Source organism: Medicago truncatula, chromosome 6 (assembly GCF_003473485.1).
Source record: "Medicago truncatula cultivar Jemalong A17 chromosome 6, MtrunA17r5.0-ANR, whole genome shotgun sequence".
Lineage (NCBI taxonomy): Eukaryota > Viridiplantae > Streptophyta > Magnoliopsida > Fabales > Fabaceae > Medicago > Medicago truncatula.
Genome location: NC_053047.1, coordinates 28330192 through 28347132, shown reverse-complemented (window position 1 = coordinate 28347132; position 16941 = coordinate 28330192). Strand labels below are relative to the sequence as shown.

Below are 16941 nucleotides of genomic sequence, written 5' to 3'. Positions count from 1 at the left end.
CATCATTAGTAATTAATCATAGCCATGGATATATATTAGAATCAATGGTCAAGATTAGGAGTAAATCTAAAGAGTTACTTCTAGAGTCAACAGATCCCTCCTCATATGTATATATAACGACGAATAATAATGAACTTTGATGATTATCAAGAGTTTTATGTAATATATTTAATAATAATAAATAATCGATTAAGGACGTTGAAGGGATAGATTTGTCTTATTGATTAGAGACATATAAAATCAATTACTAGTTTTTAAATGATGTTTCACAACTTTTAAGTGTTCAAAATTATTTAATTGAAGCGTACATAGCAGGAAACTTTTACTACTAAAATGATAAATATTCTTTATTACATGCAATTGAGGAAAAATATGGTTCAATATCTCATGTTTCTTTATGCTTTCATCATCTTTCTATCTCTATTTGTTGTTCAAAAGGCGCAAATATATATTACATTTTTCACAATATTTTCAATTTTTGTCTTTTACACAACATTTTATCATCTTACATTAACTACTTTTTTCTCATTTCACAACGCAGGTTACCTTCCTTGTTCTTCTGACGATGATTGCCCGAAGGAGATGAAACCTGTAGTTGTAAAGTGTATACATAACTTTTGTGAGCACTTTATGGTGGGCGAATACGAGGGACCATAATCACATAATTGCAATTAGCAGGGTCAAATTCGAACAATTGAGAAATTTTGGTGTCAAAAGTTTATTTTAGCCAATTATTTATTCGTCATTATGTTTGTTTATTTATTTATTTTTTTGTTTTTTCTTATAAAAATTGATTTATGTTTCTCTGGCTTTTCAATTAATTATATTTTCATGTAATGCATTATATTTTCCTTTATTGGGTTTTCCAAGTTTGGATTTTAATGAGATAGTTGTTTTTATTATTAGTTCTCTATGGTTTTGGTCTAGTCAACCCAAGTTTTTTTTTTTTTAATTCCGTTATTATTAATAATAAGCTTCTTTGAGGTGTTATAGATGTTTGTGAGGAGTTGGGGGCAACCTAGATAGGATGTCTTCTTGTCTTGTGATGTCTTTGCAACTCTTTGATATATAAAAATATAAAATTATTTGAATGTCAAAATATTTGTGCATCATTATGTTTGTAGATTATTGTTTTTTATTTTTGTAAGGCAAGGGCAAAATGACATAAAAAAAGAATAGTGTCCAATTAAGTTGGAGCCCTACTCTAATATTTTGTCAATTGCTCATATATATTATTAAAAAAGGGATAAATTACATGAAAACTAGAGGACATAAAACTTGACCCACTCAATCAACCCTAACGGGTAAAACATAAAAAAAAAAAAAAAAAAGATACATAATGTGAATCCAACCCTAATCAAATCTAACAAACAATACAAAGCGGGTTTATATTTCGGTGAATGAAACGATCGTCAACACTGTAACTGTAACACTCCTATTTCTATTAAAGCAATTAAACATGCGAATAATACATTTATTCAAGAAATAGAGGCTACACCATCATTCAAAATTCAAAATCAATAAACATGTGTATAAACTTCAACAATCGCAGCGGAATATAAGCCAGAGTACACCAAATATACATGTCATGAATCAATAATCACATTAACACTGATATCGGAGAAAGCTCCCGATATCCACCACGCACAAAAGACTCACCAAGCAACTATCCCTGCACAGCGTCTACCCATCCATACAGACAGGTAGGCGGTTAAAACCACTGGGGTAAGTATTACATCATCATAATCCAAATAACAGTTAACATGAATATTTCAATTTAAACATCATGTACTTGATCAACAATAATACTCAAATATATCAATACTTACATCATATCCCCAACATCTCACATCAAATAATCACCAAACACATATGACATGAACAATCATCAATTCATAGTTATTCATACACAATCACCAATCACATTTCAAAACAAGACTCATGTCATGATATGCACTTATTGACACATAAATGCATGTGGTACCGGATCACCTCAAGGTCGTCACCTTCGATGCAACAAAAACATCGTATGTAAGATTTCACACCCGTCTTACATAATCTCCGAAGTAAAAGAGTTGAACCCTTTTACAACTACAAACTCAACACGACTATTGTAACGCCCACTTTCGTTTAATTAATTATTTAATCGAGTTTAGACGATTATATTATATTTATATAATATATGTGTGAATTTGGTTGATTTATAACGGTTTAGATGATTTGGATGATTTTGATGTGTTTTGATGATTTGATGAGACTTATTTTATTGTTAAATAAAATAAGATTTGAAAATAAAATAAAATATTTAGTTGAGGGTTGTTTTGAGATTTTAGATAGTTTTGGGGGAGAAAGTGAGATAAGATAAGAAATTTGGAAGAGATATAAAAAGGAAAGACCTAGTTTTAGAAAAACAATTGTACGTACGACTGTTTTTGGAAAAAGAGAGAAAAAGCCATAGAAGGGAGAATCACCAAGAGAGGGCTGCGATTTTCTTCATTCAAGGTAAGGGTGAGACTAATAATTCAGTAGTGTTAATTGCTATGATTCTGATGATTAATTGACAAAGTTAGGATTTAATTAGAAAAGTTTTGAAATTAGGTCAAATCCCTAAAATTGATGATCAAACGGTGAAAATTGATTAGATTGATGTAGAAACTGTCCTATAACCTTAGAATATTTTAGGATGAGTTCTGGAATTGAAGTTAGGATTTAAACCATGAGTTTAGGTGAATTTTTTAAGAAAACTACATTCTGCCCGAGCCAACATTCATCGCTCGCCCTAGCGAACGATGATCCTCGCCTCGCGAGTGATGAAGTTCATCGCTCGCCACGCGAGCCAAAACCCCTCGTCTCGCGAGTTACATGTCGTAGCTCGCCACAACGAGCAACCCTACTCACCATAGCAAGCATGACCAGAGAGCATGTCGAATTCTGAGTTTTTGACTTTTGAGTTGAACCTTAGATGCTTCTGAGTGCCTTTAGGTGTCTACTAAAGATTAGAGGATGATTTAGAACAAGATTGAACCTGGAACAACTTAGTTGGGAATCTGGCTTGTACTCGCCATGGCGAGCAGATGCTCTCGCCTCGCGAGCACTTCCAGAACTGAGTGCATTTGAGAAGTTTGAGACTTTAGGTGCTTGAATTGATTAGGAATGGAACTTTAGGTTATGGTGAGACCTATTTAAGATGTTAGCTGAGAACTGTGAAGTTATTATGAAATGCTAAGTGATTATAATGTGATTTATTGATTGATTGCATTACTTGAATTATTATTTAATGATCAAGAAGTTGTTGAAAATGAATTGATATTAAGCTGTTGATGTGATCTGATTATGCTGCTATCGTTAATTAACTAAGTTGCATGAGTCTGAATATGATGATGAACTTCAAATTATTGGATGTATAAGTGATTTGATGATTAAGATGATTATGTGATAGAGTCCATGCATTAGCATACAATGAGCTTTGTCCTCACCACGATTTTGAGCTTTGTCCTCACCACGATTGGAGCTTTGTCCTCCCCACGATGCTTAAAGTATATTAATACTATGATGACGATTGGTACCACATGCATATAAGAGATCTAACTCGCATTGTCTCATTGTTAAGTCTATTGATGAAGAATGTTATGTTGCTTGAGATGTTTTGAATAAGTGATTATCTGATAATTGTTTATCAATGATACTATGATGCTTAAGACTGTTTATGATGTTAATTATGATTTCGAATTATATTGATTAATATTATTGTGTTATGAAATCTCACCCCTTCTGCTTGAAAATGTTGCTCTTCGTATGAGTAACTTGCAGGTGATCGAGCTTAGTGTGTAGATTGCTGTCGTGAGTGGCCTTGCCTCACTGTGTCGTTTAGGTCGCTCTGATACGTAACGGGATGGGGTTTTATGTTATGCATGCTTCATTCTCTTACGTGAACAATTATGTTATTTATGTTATTGATTAACTCATTTGAGATATTTTGATTGGGCCTACGTGCCAAAACGATTTTTATGGATTTCCGAATTAAATTCCGCTGCAATGTTTAAGATATTTTGTTGAAAGCTAAATTGTTATTTAACTGATTTTGGTTTATGTTTGAATGTGATATCCCGTTTATGATGTTACTCTAATAATTGTTTAGAAATTTTCATATTGGGAAAACGGGGTGTGACAACTATGAATGCATGGACATGTAACAAGACTCGATAATGCGACAACAATCACAATTTTCTCCACAATATATAGGACAACACCCAATTTTATTGTTCATCTCCACATCATTTGCATTATCAAGAAAACATGTCCACACACAATTAAATCATAGCATTAATCATCACCACATCAACATGATCATCAATAATCAACAATGTTATTCTACATCAACTTTCATATATAGTTTCACCAATTCAAGCATTTCTTACATCCTAAGTAAGATAACATACGCATCTTATGATAAGCATCATACCCCATACAATCATTCAATCATACAACTTCACTTAGTCATATAAAAATAGTCTCCACAATTCATAAGACAATTGGCTCAAGAAACATTTCCGACCAAAACCATATCAAGTGGTCACCGACCAACATGACAAATCCCAAAGCAAAACGACATAGACAAGTTGAAAACTTTCAAACAATCTTAATCGACAATATAATCATTGTAACACTCCATTTTCCCAACATAAAAATTTCTTAACAATTATCAGAGTAAATATCATAAACGGGATATCACATTTCACATAAACCATAAATAGTTAAATGACAATTTAACTTTCAACAAAATACTTCAATCATTGCAGCGGAATTATTTCATCAATCATAAATAAGTTTGGCACACAGGCCTCATCATAACATCTCAATAAATTCAGTTTAAACAACTTAAATCATAAATATCATAGTCAAATACGTAAAGGAAAGGAAGCATGCAATCATAAACCCCATCCCGTTACGTATCAGAGCAACCTAATTGACTCAGTGAGGAATACGTCACTCACGATAGCAACACAGCGCTCTAAGCTCGATCACCTGCACGTTACTCATACGAAGAGCAACATTTCCAAGCAGAAGGGGTGAGATTTCACAAAATAATATTAATCAATATAATTCAACAATCGTAATTAACAACATAAATATTCAACATAAGCATCTTAAACATCATAATCATCATCTCTTCATAACATATTATGTAATCACTTCATCAAAGCATCATAAATCTCATATCATCTTAACATCTTTCATCATTGACTTGACTATGCGACTATGCAACTTAGACCTCTTATATGCATGTGGTACCAATTCAGGGCATGAGCCCCCATCGCTATTTGAGTATTAATATACTTCCAGGGCATAAGCCCCCATCGCTATTTTGAGCTAAAGCTCCATCGTGTTGAGTACAAAGTTCCAGAGCATGAGCCCCCAACAAATGTATGCAAATGCATGGACTCGATCTCTTAAACATCATAATCATCATCTCTTATTTATACAATAATTTGGAGGTTCAACATCATCTTGATCATCTTATACCGACTCATGCAACTTGGTTAATTAACAATAGCAGCATAGGCAGTTTACAACAACAGTATGACATCACATATGATATCAAGTAAAAGCAAATATCATCTCAATCATTCATTTGTAATTCAAGTAATGTAATTAAACAATATATCACATCATAATCAACACTGACATCTCATAACAGCTTCACAGATTGTAGTTAACTTCTTATATAGGTCTCATTACTACCCAAGGGTCCATCTCAAATCGAATTATGCGACACAGATCGCAATATTCTAACTTGCACTCAGTTCTGGAAGTGCTCGCGAGGCGAGAGCATCTGCTCGCCATGGCGAGTACAAGCCAGATTCCCAACAAAAGTTGTTCAAGGTTAAACTAGGTTCAATCTCGTTCTAAGTTATCATTTAATCTTTAATATACATCTTCATGCACTCAAAAACATCTAAGGTTCAACTCAAAAGTCAAAACTACAAAATCTTGCATGCTCTCTGGTCATGCTCGCTATGGCGAATTCAGTTGGTCGTTGTGGCAAGCTGCGGCGTGCAACTTGCGAGGCGAGGGAATTTGGTTCGCGTGGCGAGCGATGAACTTCATCGCTCGCTAGGTGAGGATCATCGTTCGCGAGGGCGAGCGATGAATATAGGCTTGGGGCAGAAGTGCAGTTTTTACGAAAATTCATCTACTCTCTTGGTTTTAAGCCTAATTTCAATCCCAGAATCCATCCTATTCATAATCTAGAGTCTAAGAACGGTTTATGCATCAATCTAACAACTTATCATCATTGGATCATCAATTTCACCAATTAACCCTAATTTAGTAAACTTCTCAATTCATTCCTAACTTGTTAATTTGACTATCAGAATTACATGGATTAATAAAACTGAATCGTTAGTCTCACCCTTACCTTAATTGAAGAAAATCACAGCTTTCCTAGGTGTTCTCCCTTCTCTTGGCTTTTTCTCCCTTTTCTCCAAAAACAGTCGTACGTACAAAACTTTTCTAAAAACCTAGATCTTCCCTTTTTATAACTCCTCCAACTATCTTATCTTATTTCACTTTCTCCCTCCAAAACTCTCTGAAATATCAAAACAGCCCCTAACTAAATATTTTATTTTATTTTCAAATCTTATTTTATTAAACAACAAAATAAGTCTCATCTCCTCATAAAAATCGTCACATCACAAAAATCATCTAAAATCATCGTAAATCATTTAAATCACACATATCATCACATATATTGTATAATTATAATATAACTCGTCTAGACTCAATTAAATAACTAAATAATTAAAAGTGGGCCTTACAACTCTCCCCAACTTATAAGATTTTCGTCCTCGAAAATTTACCTCAAGCAAACAACTATGGATAAGACTCCAACATCTTACTCTCTAGCTCCCACGTCAAGCTTTCACCAGTCTCTCCGTCCCAAACGACTCTTACAAGAGGTATCTCCTTGCCTCTCAACGTCTTCACTTTACGATCATCAATCCTCACCGGTAAAGTCTCTACCGTAAGGTCGTCCCTAACTTGTACATCATCACTCTGGATCACATGAGATGGATCCGGAACATACTTCCGAAGTTGCGACACATGAAAAACATCATGCAAATTCGAAAGATGCGGTGGTAATCCCACTCGATACGCCACCGTTCCAACTCTTTCCGATATCATGATAACTCTTTTGTCGACTCTGCGACGCTTTCATCTTCTCTTGAATCATCTTAACTTTCTCAGTAGTCTGCTGAACAATCTCTGGTCCTAAGACCACTCTTTCTCCTGACTCAAACCAACACAACGGAGTTCTGCATCTCCGACCATATAAAGCCTCAAAAGGTGCCATTCCAATACTAGAATGATAACTGTTATTGTAAGTGAACTCTATCAACGGAAGATGACTATCCCAAGTTCCTCTTTGCTCAAGTACACAAACCCTCAACAAATCTTCTAACGACTTAATCGTCCTCTCCGACTAATCATCTGTCTGCGGATGATACGCTGAACTCAATCTCAACTTAGAACCCAAAGCCTCTTGCAAACTCTTCCAAAATCCAGAAGTAAATCTTGGATCTCTATCTGATACAATGCTCGAAGGAACACCATGCAACTTCACTATTTCCATAATATAAATCTCTGTCAACTGGGCAACAGGAAAACTGATATTAATCAGTAGAAAATGAGCCGACTTCGTCAATATATCGACAATCACCCAAATCGCGTCATTCCCTCTAGGAGTATTCGGCAAACTCGTCACAAAATCCATGGATATACTATCCCATTTCCACTCTGCCACGTCTAACGATACCATCATACCAGTAGGTTTCTGATGCTCAACCTTCGACTTCTGACAAATTAAACAGGAATACACAAACTGTGCCACATCGCGTTTCAATCCGGACCACCAAAATATTTTCTTCAGATCATGAAACATCTTTGTAGCTCCCGGATGAATACTCAAGCTACTTCTATGACTCTCTTCAAGAATCATTTTCTTCATTTCTTCATCAACAGGAATACAAATTCGATCTCGGAATCTCAACACACCGTGGTCATCGACCTTGAAGTCACCATCTTCAGTCTAATTACTAGCAACCAACAAGTCTACAAACTTGACATCAACTCTCTGTGCTTCTTTGATACTCTTCAGAAATTCACTATCAATCTTCAGCATTCCCAGTTTCACACTCTGAGGTGACCACTCACAAACTAAGCTCAAATCTCTAAACTGTTCAAGCAACTCGAACTCTCTAACTATCATAGCGGACATATGCAACGTCTTCCTACTCAAGGCATCTGCAACAACATTAGCTTTACCCGGATGATAGTTCAAACCAAAGTCATAATCTTTCAACAATTCAAGCCACCTTCGCTGCCTCATATTCAATTCTTTTTGATCAAACAGATATTTCAAGCTCTTGTGATCACTAAACACCTCAAATCTCGAACCATACAAGTAATGTCTCCATATCTTCAATACAAAAACCACAACAGCCAACTCTAAATCGTGCGTGGGATAATTCTTCTCATGAATCCTCAACTGTCTTGAAGCATAAGCCACCACTTTACCATCTTGCATAAGTACACCTCCTAAACCCAACATGGATGCATCACAGTATACCACGAAAGGTTCATCGGACTTCGGCAAAATCAAAACCGGAGCTGTCGTCAACCGCTTCTTCAATTCATTGAAACTGTTCTCACATTGAACATCCCACACAAAAGCTTTACCTTTGCAAGTCAACTGCGTTAGCGGAAGAGCTAACTTGGAAAATCCTTCAATAAATCTTCTGTAGTAACTTGCTAAACCCAACAAGCTTCTAATCTCTATAACTGACTTAGGCATCTCCCATTGCGATACTGCATCGAGTATAGAGGGATCTACAGCAATACCATCACCAGAAATAACATGGCCAAGAAAACTTACCTCTTTCAACCAGAACTCACACTTAGATAATTTAGGATAAAGTTTCTTCTCTTTCAACACTTGCAAGACAATCTTCAGATGCTCAACATGTTCTTCTTTAGTCTTGGAGTAAATTAAAATATCATCGATAAAAACAACCACGAACCGATCCAAAAATGCATGAAAGATGCGATTCATGTACTCCATAAATACTCTAGGTGCATTGGTAACACCAAAAGGCATAACTTTGTATTCATAGTGACCATAACACGTTTTGAAAGCTGTCTTCTGCATATCTTCATCTTTTACTTTAATCTGGTGATAACCTGATCTCAAATCAATCTTGCTGAAAACACATGCACCCACTAACTGATCCATCAAATCATCAATTCTCGGAAGTGGATACCTATTATTGATAGTTACTTTGTTTAACTGACGATAATCGATACATAATCTCATACTACCATCTTTCTTCTTCACTAACAAAACCGGCGCTCCCCAAGGTGAAACACTTGGTCTGACAAACTTCTTCTCAAGCAAATCTTCTAACTGTTTCTTCAACTCAGCTAACTCGGAAGCTGACATACGATAACGTGTCATAGACACATGCTTCGTTCCAGGAACAAGATCAACAGAAAACTCAACTTCTCTCTCTGGAGGCACATTAGGAATTTCATCTGGAAAAACTTCAGGAAAATCGCATACCACTTGTAGCTTATCAATCACTGCTTGATTTTCAATAGATAAGGTAGCCATCAAGGAAAACATCAAAATACCATCACGTTCCAGTTGCTTCAGCTGCTTGGTAGACAAGAACTCTGCACCACTTTCCTCTTCGACGAAGGAGAAATACACTGACTTGCTAAAACAATTAATATGAACATGGTTGTACTCTAACCAATTCATACCAAGAATGACGCCCATACCACTCAAAGGCAAGCAAACCATATCAATCTCAAAATCACGACCAAACATAGACAAAGCACATTTCAAACATACGAGAGAAGTAGTCACCGAACCCTTAGCTGGAGTTTCGACAACCATCTCTCCATTCATATCAGACATAACAAGACCCAAAGTAGAAGCACAATCGAAAGCAATAAAACAATGCGTAGCACTAGTATCAATAATAGCAACTAAAGGAGTATTATCAATATAACATGTACCTCTGATCAAGCGGTCCTCATTCTCGGTCTGAGTACCAGTCAAAGCGAAAACTCTACCAGTAGTCGGCGCCTTCTTAGGCTGCTTGCACTGAGAACCAATGTGACCGTCTTCATTACAATTGAAGCACACAATGTCATTACGTTTGCACTCAGCTAGTGCATGACCCTTCTTACCACATCGGAAACATCTCTTTACCTCACCCGGACAAGCATTGCTCTTGTGGCCTTTCTCACCACAATTAAAGCAGACAATCTCAGCAGGAACATCCTTCTTCTTAGGCCGCCTATCATCGACCATCCTCTATTTGGCCTTATCAGCAGGGGCGCTATAAGGCTTAGGGCGACTCTGCTGGCCCTTAGTCTTTCGCTCATTCACAATCTTGTAATGAGCCTTGGTATCCTCTTCATAAATCCTGCAACTGTTCACGAACTTGGAGAAAACTCGGATCTGTTGGTACCCAATTGCCCTCTTAATCTCAGCACGTAACCCGTTCTCAAACTTGATGCACTTTGAAAACTCAGCAGTCTCGGGGGTGTAGTGCGGATAAAACTTTGCCAATTCCACAAACTTGGCAGCATACTCAGTCATGGACATGTTTCCTTGTTTCAGCTCAAGGAACTCAATCTCTTTCTTCCCGCGAACATCTTCCGGCAAGTATCTTCTTAGGAACTCCCTCCTAAACACATCCCAAGTCACAGCAGCACCATCTTGCTCTAGGGTAGGTAGAAGACTAACCGACCAATCATCAACTTCCTCAGCCAGCTGATGTGTACCAAATCGCACCTTCTGAACTTCAGTGCATTGCATCACACGGAAAACTATTTTGATCTCCTTAAGCCACGTTCGGGCTCCATCGGGGTCATATCTTCCCTTGAAAGTAGGAGGATGATTCCTCATAAAGGTCTCAAGCATCCTCGACTCAGCATTCGCACCAGCATTAGGCTGTTGTCAAACAACTTGAGCTACGGCTTATATTGTAGCAGCTAGCGCAGCATCGTTTCTTCCAGTCATCTATGAGATGCTACACAACAAGTAACAACAACATAAGATAGTAATACAAATATTACTAAGACTCGACACGACTCTTCTAATTGGCCGGACGGACCGACCTGCTCTGATACCAATTGTAAAACCCCATTTTCCCAACATAAAAATTTCTTAACAATTATCAGAGTAAACATCACAAACGGGATATCACATTTCCCATAAACCATAAATAGTTAAATGACAATTTAACTTTCAACAAAATACTTCAATCATCGCAACGGAATTATTTCATCAATCATAAATAAGTTTGGCACGCAGGCCTCATCATAACATCTCAATAAATTCAGTTTAAACAACTTAAATCATAAATATCATAGTCAAATACATAAAGTAAAGGAAGCATGTAATCATAAACCCCATCCCGTTATGTATCAGAGCAACCTAATCGACTCAGTGAGGAATGCGTCATTCACGACAGCAACATAGCGCTCTAAGCTCGATCACCTGCAAGTTACTCATACGAAGAGCAACATTTCCAAGCAGAAGGGGTGAGATTTCACAAAACAATAATATTAATCAATATAATTCAACAATCGTAATTAACAACATAAATATTCAACATAAGCATCTTAAACATCATAATCATCATCTGTTAATAACATATTATGTAATCACTTCATCAAAGCATCATAAATCTCATATCATCTTAACATCTTTCATCATTGACTTGACTATGCGACTATGCAACTTAGACCTCTTATATGCATGTGGTACCAATTCAGGGCATGAGCCCCCATCGCTATTTGAGTATTAATATACTTCCAGGGCATAAGCCCCCATCGCTATTTTGAGCTAAAGCTCCATCGTGTTGAGTACAAAGTTCCAGAGCATGAGCCCCCAACAAATGTATGCAAATGCATGGACTCGATCTCTTAAACATCATAATCATCATCTCTTATTTATACAATAATTTGGAGGTTCAACATCATCTTGATCATCTTATACCGACTCATGCAACTTGGTTAATTAACAATAGCAGCATAGGCAGTTTACAACAACAGTATGACATCACATACGATATCAAGTAAAAGCAAGTATCATCTTAATCATTCATTCGTAATTCAAGTAATGTAATTAAACTTTATATCACATCATAATCAACACTAACATCTCATAACAGCTTCACAGATTGCAGTTAACTTCTTATATAGATCTCATTACTACCCAAGGGTCCATCTCAAATCGAATTATGCGACACAGATCGCAATATTCTCACTTGCACTCAGTTGTGGAAGTGCTCGCGAGGCGAGAGCATCTGCTCGCTATGGCGAGTACAAGCCAGATTCCCTACAAAAGTTGTTCTAGGTTAAACTAGGTTCAATCTCGTTATAAGTTATCATTTAAGCTTTAATATACATCTTCAGGCACTCAAAAACATCTAAGGTTCAACTCAAAAGTCAAAATTACAAAATCTTGCATGCTCTCTGGTCATGCTCGCTATGGCGAGTTCAGTTGTTCGCTGTGGCGAGCTGCGACGTGTAACTCGCGAGGCGAGGATCATGGTTCGCGAGGGCGAGCGATGAATATAGGCTCGGGCAGAAGTGCAGTTTTTACGAAAATTCATCTACTCTCTTGGTTTTAAGTCTAATTTCAATCCCAGAATCCATCCTATTTATAATCTAGAGTCTACGAACGGTTTATGCATCAATCTAACAACTTATCATCATTGGATCATGAATTTCCCCTATTAACCCTAATTTCATAAACTTCTCAATTCAATCCTAACTTGTTAATTTGACTATCAGAATTACATGGATTAATAAAACTGAATCGTTAGTCTCACCCTTACCTTAATTGAAGAAAATCGCAGCTTTCCTAGGTGTTCTCCCTTCTCTTGGCTTTTTCTCCCTTTTCTCCAAAAACAGTCGTACGTACAAAACTTTTCTAAAAACCTAGGTCTTCCCTTTTTATAACTCCTCCAACTGTCTTATCTTATTTCACTTTCTCGCCCCAAAACTCTCTAAAATATCAAAACAACCCCTAACTAAATATTTTATTTTATTTTCAAATCTTATTTTATTAAACAACAAAATAAGTCTCATCTCCTCATAAAAATCGTCACATCACATAAATCATCTAAAATCATCGTAAATCATCTAAATCACACATATCATCACAAATCATCACATATATTATATAATTATAATATAACTCGTCTAGACTCAATTAAATAACTAAATATAATTAAAAGTGGGCGTTACAATCATGATCTTAGGCCACCTCCGGATCATTAGTCATCAACCCGAGAATAACTTAAGTTCATACAAAACCCAATTTTCACAACCTTTCGCATTCCCATCTGAAATATCACTTTTTATATGATTAAGATGTTTGACCACTCTTACAAGTCTTACCTAAGTCTATATGAGTTGTAGGTTCAACTTGCAAGCTTCATTAATTTGCAAAAGTTGTTTTCGACCAAAGTCTAGAATTCCCAAAATTTCCCAAGTTAAGACTCAAATGAAGAATTTTAAGTTATACAAGCTAATCATTGTTCCAGTATGTTTTAGGTGGTTAACAGTAGTTAAACAAGTTTAAAGAATCATTTAAGAGAGGTCGGATTGGCCCCCAAAGACCCGGAACAAAAGATTTAAGTGGCTGAAACTGGAGCTACTCGCTTAAGCGACCACCTGGTTCGCTTAAGCGAACGAGTTACAGTAGCAAACCCACTTGCACGCTTTCTAGTCGCTCACTAGTTCGCTTAAGCGACCACATGTCCGCTTAAGCGAACGAGTTCCAGTAGCTACTAGAAATCTTCGCTTACCGGTTCGCTTAAGCGACCTAAACCCAGAAAAGAGGATGAATGTTCGCTTACCAGGTCGCTTAAGCGAACCTCTAAGCGAACCATCACAGGTTTGCAGAAAATGTTACGGGTTTGGACCCCTTTAAACCCCAAATCCCCAATTTTGATCCCTCATTGCCCAAATGTGTTTCAAGAACATGTTTATAGGTCAATATGACTTAAGAGACTCACAAAGACTCAATCAAACTTGAAAACACTTGACAAATGGACCAATTCACAATTTTCATCAAAACACCAACAACATCTCATTTCTCCATAACAAAATCATGAATCATGCAACCCAAGCCATGAATTATCATCAACAACATGACTTAACAACAACAACAACAATTGATCATGAAACTTATCACAAATCATGAACAACAATGCATAATTCACCAATTGAGCATATTTTCAACTCATACCCATTTTTCATACTTTTAACATGTAATTCACCCCATCACAATTCAATTATTCATAACTTCATACATCTAAACATGTCATCACAATTAGAGTACGAATTTCATCATATATGAACAATTAATCAATTCACTCAATTAAGCACTTATCATACAAATAATTGAAAATTGCAAAAGTGATTATGATGAATTCTAACCCCCTTACCTTAGTAGGTTAATCTCCATAGCTTAGACTTCAATTTTTCTCCTAGCTCTCTTTTACCCTTGATTCTTCAAGTCCTCTTCTCTCTAACCCTTTTCTCCTCTTGCTCCCATTTTCTCTCTCTATTCTCTCCAAAATATCTTAGTGTAATGAAAGTGTGAGGAAATTTCTCCTAAGAGTATGTTTATATAGTGTGTCTCACAATTGGACCTAACCCTCAACTTAATGGACTTAACCCATTTCTATTCAAACCAAAAATGTTTCTACACTCTAACCTGTAATTCACTAATAACGGTCAAGTAACGGTAAAATGTCACTAACGGTCATTAAACGGTAAAATCTTAATTCTACTCTAGTAACTTAGTAAAACAACGGTTCTCACTAATCACTAAAAGTAATTCTCACAAAAAAAAATATAAGTTACCCGTTCTCACAAAATGACCAAATTACCCCTAAGTCCAAAATGACTAAAATACCCTTCTAACACGGAAATCCATGAAATGCACCCAATGATGAATAAATTACACACAAGCACATATAAACACTTAATAAAAGTAATTAAAATAAATCTAGCTAAAAATCGGGCTATTACAGTAACACCTTAAACCCTGAATTCAATAAATCATGCAATTAAATCAATTATTCAAAAGAGTTTAGATGTTACATCTTCAATTATCTCAAAACATGCATAACTATGTTTTCAAAAGCTCGCAGCGGAAAATCATCGTACAAAGATATCTCAACAACATATAACAAATCTCAACAACCATGTCTCAGATCTCATAATACATCACAAATAATATATTGAATCTCAAAACATAAATAGACAATAGGTCTCATCAAACAACATAAGTACATATCATAAAATGAAAAAGTCCCGACATCCTAATCAGAGCCATACCTAGACTGCAAGCAAAACTAAAGAGGTAGCTCGAAATCTAGTCCACAAGCAATTAAAAATCAATCATGCATGCCGTCTACACCAATCATAAAAATGAGTAGGCGGTCAGCCAAACGACCACTGGGCTTAGATTATATTCTACATAATAACATTTAATCAATTAATAACATAACAACATATTCATTTTCCAAGACAAGCTTATAACTCTTAATCAAATCATTCAATAATGAATATTCACATCAACATTATTCTTCAAGTATACTAGCATAATCAAGCAACATATACAAGTCCGCGTTTCCACTTAGTCCCAACATTCACCTAATTTCACTAATGCACATAATCACCAAATCACATAGTCAAGTATGACATGTTTCACAAATCTCAAGGGCATGCAATGTTGTAGACACCTCTACATGCATGTGGTACCAAGTTTGGATTTCGGAGGTAATCTTACCAAGTTATCCACTAACGTAATACCCTCCAATTACGTTCTTCACCAACTAACATAATCCCGCCCCCCTCCCCCCCCCCCCCCCCCCCCCCCCCCCCCCCGATTATGTTCTTCACCAGAAGACTCAACATTGCATTATCAAATATTTACATGCACACAATCAACAAGTCTTAATCAATAAAAACAGTCAACAACATAATCATCAAGTACCACCACAAGGAAACAATATCGTTTCACAAAGCACAATTCGCATAATAGACGAAAATCAATCACATCATGATAACCAACATATTATACACTAATAAATCATTGATTCATTCTTATTTCATCATATTATCATGAATACAAGGCCAATTGCAAGTCATCACATCTTATTCTATCATTTTACCAAAGTTCTTCTATTTTCACCAAGGTTCATCTCATTTTACAAAATCGTCCATTTTCAAATATTTCACCAAGTTAAGGCATCATGCTCAAACACATCAACAAATCATTTATATTTATGTCCTAACATCACATTAGTTCAAGCATAGCATCATTGTTTCACAAAGTCTGGTCAATTTTCAAAATTCACAAAGCTCCTCTCCTTTTTCTTCATTTTTAAAACCGATTCTTTTCCAAAGCAAAGCTAGGTTAAACCACTCATATAAGTTCAATTACACTTTAATTAATTAGGTTTAGGTGTTTGGAACTCATAGGTATACTTAAAAACTCATAAAACTACGAAAAAATCAGACTTTCTGTGCACAAGCCAAGCCGCACGGTCGTGCAGGTCATCAGCAAACCAGACGCACGATCCGTGGCTCTAGGCGCACAGTACCTGCCAACCTGACAACATAGATTTTCTAATTTTTCAACTTTCGAGTTTTTGCGTGTAAAATTCCGATTTTCAAACTGATTTCGATCTTGTTTTCACCAAAGCGTTCCAATCACTTAAAGCATCCAAGTTCCACTAAAAAACAATGATTTCCTATCTGAAAATAACTTAATCCCCACCAAAAAGACGTAACATCTCTTATATCTTATATCTTAACTTCTCTCTCAAAATTCTCTATCCC

General features: G+C 36.1%; 1 long non-coding RNA gene across 1 annotated transcript; it reads left to right on the top strand.

Moving 5' to 3' along the window:
- Positions 1-274: 274 nt before the first annotated feature.
- On the top strand, positions 275-905 carry LOC25497199 (uncharacterized). Its single transcript, XR_003013357.2, has 2 exons — positions 275-375; positions 542-905. It is a non-coding gene; the product is annotated as an uncharacterized lncRNA (long non-coding RNA).
- Positions 906-16941: the final 16036 nt, after the last annotated feature.